The sequence below is a fragment of the Lathyrus oleraceus genome, chromosome 5, assembly GCF_024323335.1.
Source record: "Lathyrus oleraceus cultivar Zhongwan6 chromosome 5, CAAS_Psat_ZW6_1.0, whole genome shotgun sequence".
Classification (NCBI taxonomy): Eukaryota; Viridiplantae; Streptophyta; class Magnoliopsida; order Fabales; family Fabaceae; genus Lathyrus; species Lathyrus oleraceus.
In genome coordinates this window covers 524,998,574-525,003,039 of record NC_066583.1, presented here as the reverse complement: position 1 = coordinate 525,003,039, position 4,466 = coordinate 524,998,574, and the positions used below count along the sequence as shown (strand labels likewise).

The window sequence follows — 4,466 nt, the reverse complement described above, 5'->3', positions numbered from 1 at the left end:
GTGTATATTTTTACATTCATCCATACTATATATTTAAATTTTATTTAAATTTAATAAAATAACTTATGAATTTTTTAATTTCGATCAAAACTTATTTAGTTCAAATACCAAAACTCTTTTTTATTCCACGGTAAAAAAAAAAATTCATCGTTGCACATAAGTGTAATTATTTCTAACAAAGTAACCTTTTAGAAATAAATAATTTTTATTCAAAAAAGTAATAAACTAAATGATTAATTGTTAGGAAGGAACATATTCCTACCCTATATGATACATGAAATCACTTTCACTCATTCTTCATTATGAAAAATGATATTTCAACTTATTTTCATGAATTTGCGAGTATGAGACAAATATTGTATGCAAAGAGTCTTATAAAGTGTGATAAACATGTATTTCAATAGATGAATGTTGAACCAAATACTTTGAATACAAAGTTTTATGCGTATGTGTCACATCTTCCATAAATTTGTTATCCCCTTCCATTTTAATTTTATCCTCAATAGAAAATTCAAAGGTAGTTGCAAGATAGGGTTAGTGTGAGGTCTAGTGGACAATAAATTTATAACAAATTGGTATTTATATTGTATTATCTATTAGTAATATTAAGACACTTCTTTGTTAAATTTATTTTTCCAAAGGAATAAAATCCCTAAAGAAACTTCTATGTTTAATTTAACATTAAGTATAACTTAATTGTGAGTCCACCTTAAGCATTAGAACATTATTATTCAAGTATTTGTAGTCACACTTTAGTATGAAATTAGATATCATTTAAGAATAAAGCTATTACATGGATAAAATGGTGATTACATACGTAAAAATATTTATATTTGGCTGACCATTTGTGAGAATAATACTTAAAATTGTATGTAAGTGGCATAACTTATTCTATTATTGATAACGGTGTATACCACCCCTTGACTTGAAACCTTTATGGACCCTAAATTTGGAGTCGAGTGCTTTATTTCCGTTCATACAATGTTTGTAATATGATGACAATACAAATATTTGATGGGTAACCATAAATCATCCTGAAGGACACAAGATACTTAGATGAAATTTTTCACCTTACAAAACATGAAGAATGTCTAAAGGTTGCCTATGTGTCTAGACAAGGGTAACACAATCCCTTTCTTGTTTACAATTCATACATTAGCGTAAATGGAAATTATACACATAATCGTTATCACTGAAAGGTTTTGTAGTATCACATGAAACTTTTTCACTCTGATAGCGATAATATGTTGCTAGATAGCATTCACTACTTATTATGTTAAATATTCAATTAAATATGACTTACAATATTAGGGGATTATGTTAAACAAAACATACAATAACAAATTGATTTAAAAAAAAAGTTAAGTATATTCCATGGCGCAATCTTACAATGCACTTTGATAATTAGATAACTATGGTACACCATAAGGTACAATATATTTAATGGTATGTGATACACCCTAATGGAATATGTGTTTAAATGGGCTTGTTCAACATAAAGCCCACGCAAGTGGTTGACAATATTTGTTTTAAAAATCTAAGTTTTATTCATGATATGCAACATCTTTATATCTGTTTTATCTCATGCCTCATTAGTTTTAAACTCCCTAGAAATTTAATATAAATTCATTGTGCGGTATGTGGTAAAGATTTATTAGGTCCAACAAATATCTAAGAAGAACATAAATACCTATGTAAAACATGTGCACAAACATTTATTCAACTCATCAATTTCAAAATAACAAGCAAATCCATGATTGGGTCCATAGCTTAGTGGTAGAGCATTTGACTGCAAATCAAGAGGTCACTGTTTCGAACCTGGTTGGGCCTTATTGAAATGATTTATTTTTTTTATAAACAGATACTAAATTAATTGTAATTAGTTTTAGAGAAGTTAACCTTATATAAATAATTAACTTTTATTTAAATAAAGTAAACACTTAAATGACTAATTATTACCAAATAAGTTCTTTTAGCACAAAATTGATAATCTCTTTTCAATCATTTTGCCTCCATTGGTTCAAAGTTGTCAAACTATTCAGTTAAACATTATTATCTTTTAAAATACATTAACCATTTTTCAATCATCCTTTCATTTTAAGCAATGTTTTTTTTTTCTTTCTCGTTCTTAGAATGAATTGTGAGTAGGAGACAAATTCAATATACCAAGAGTCCTGTAAAAATTTAATGAACATGAAAAATAAGTATAATAAATTCTAACGAATGACTTAAAATCAAAATGTATATGCATGATAAGCAACATATTCAATAACTCTCGTATCTCTGACCATTTTTGTTTTAAATCAATTAAAATTCCAAAGGTAGTTGGAGATGTGTCCATGGTGTGACATGTGGTAATGAATATATAGGCTTCTATCGTTCTCTAGGAAGAACTTAAAATACCTATGTAAAATATGTAAAACATACACCACAAACAATATGCAAAAAAATAATTTCAAAATTACAAGCACACCGATCATATGGTCCATAACTAGGTGATGGAGCATTTGAGAGCAGATCAAGAAGTAATTTACTCAAACCTGATTTGTCCCTTTTAGAAATACATAATTTTTATTAATAAAATGAACACTTTAAAATTTAGGGAATCTACTAGAATCACATTCGGGGTGTAAGCCCCCATAAGAAAACCAAATTCTCCTTTAATAATATTATTATATTTTCTTTTTATCCTCGTGAACCCACTAATGTATTCTTATTCCACACATTACACGTTTACATTAGTTTAATTTTGTAACTTTAAATTTTCATCGGAATTATCTTGCTATATTCTTAAATTCGTTCTTCTTATTATAATTATACTCTTCTCCCAACATAACAACATTAACCATTTATTTTGTTTCTTCATCCTTGCAATTGCTTCCCATGAAAATCTTATACTCTTCTCCCACCTTAAGCATTAGAACATTATTATTCAAGTATTTGTAGTCGCACTTTAGTATGAAATTAGATATCATTTAAGCATAAAGACTATTACATGGATAAACTGATGATTACATATAATTCATTATGGATAAAGAGTTATCGAAGCTTCACATACGTAAAAATATTAGGTATAATATATATATTTGGCTAACCATTTGTGAGAATAATACTTAAAATTGTATGTAAGTGGCATAACTTATTATATTATTGATAACAATGTATACCACCCCTTTACTTGAAACCTTTATGGACCCTAGATTTGGAGTCGAGTACTTATTTTCGTTCATACAATGTCTGTAATATGATGACAATACAAATATTTGATGGGTAACCATAAATCATCCTGAATGACACAAGATTCTTAGATGAAATTTTTAACCTTACAAATCATGAAGAATGTCTAAAGGTTGCCTATGTGTCTAGACAAGGGTAACACAGTCCCTTTCTTGTTTACAATTCATACATTAGCATAAATGAAAACTGTACACATAATCCTCATCATTGAAAGGTTTTGTAGTATCACATGAAACTTTTTCACTCTGATAGCGATAATATGTTGCTAGATAGCATTCACTACTTATAATGTTAAATATTCGATTAAATATAACTTACAATATTAGGGGATTATGCTAAACAAAACATACAATAACAAATTGATTTTAAAAAAATAAGTTAAGTATATTCCATGGCGCAATCTTACAATGCACTTGTGATAATTAGATAACTATGGTACACCATAAGGTACAATATATTTAATGGAATGTGATACACCGTAATGGAATATGTGTTTAAATGAGCTTGTTCAACATGGCAGCCCACCATTGGGTCCATAGCTCAGTGGTTGAGCATTTGACTGCAGATCAAGAGGTCACCCGTTCCAACCCGGTTGGGCCCTATTGAAGTAATTTATTATTTTTATAAACAGATACTAAATTAAGTGTATATAATTTTAAAGAAGTTAAGCTTATATAAATAATTAACTTTTATTTAAATAAAGTAAACAGTTAAATGACTATTTTTTACCAAATAAGTTCTTTTAGCACAAAATTGATAATCTCTTCTTAATCATTTTGTCTCCATTTGTTCCAAGTCGTCAAACTATTCAATTAAACATTATTATCTTTTAAAATACATCAACCTTTTTTCAATCATTCTTTCTTTTTAAGCAATGTTTTTTTTTGTGGTTCTTAGAATGAAATGTGTGTAGGAGACAAATACAATATACCAAGAGTCCTGTAAAAATTTAATGAAAATCAAAAATAAGTATAATAAATTTTAACCAATGACTTAAAATCAAAATTTATATGCATGATATGCAACATATTCAATAACTCTCGTATCTTTGACAATTTTTGTTTTAAATCAATTAAAATCCCAAAGGTAGTTGAAGATGTGTCCATGGTGTGACATGTGGTAATGAATATATAGGCTTCAATTGATCTCTAGGAAGAACTTAAAATACCTGTGTAAAATATGTAAAACATACATCAGAAACATATATGCAAAACATTAATATCAAAATA

The 4,466-nt window shown here is 27.7% G+C and overlaps 2 non-coding genes across 2 annotated transcripts; both read left to right on the top strand.

Annotated features, from left to right (window-relative positions):
• The first annotated feature begins 1,759 nt into the window (after window positions 1-1,759).
• On the top strand, window positions 1,760-1,831 carry TRNAC-GCA (transfer RNA cysteine (anticodon GCA)). The gene has a single exon. It is a non-coding gene; the product is annotated as a tRNA-Cys (tRNA).
• A 1,935-nt stretch (window positions 1,832-3,766) lies between these two features.
• On the top strand, window positions 3,767-3,838 carry TRNAC-GCA (transfer RNA cysteine (anticodon GCA)). Its single transcript has one exon. It is a non-coding gene; the product is annotated as a tRNA-Cys (tRNA).
• Window positions 3,839-4,466: the final 628 nt, after the last annotated feature.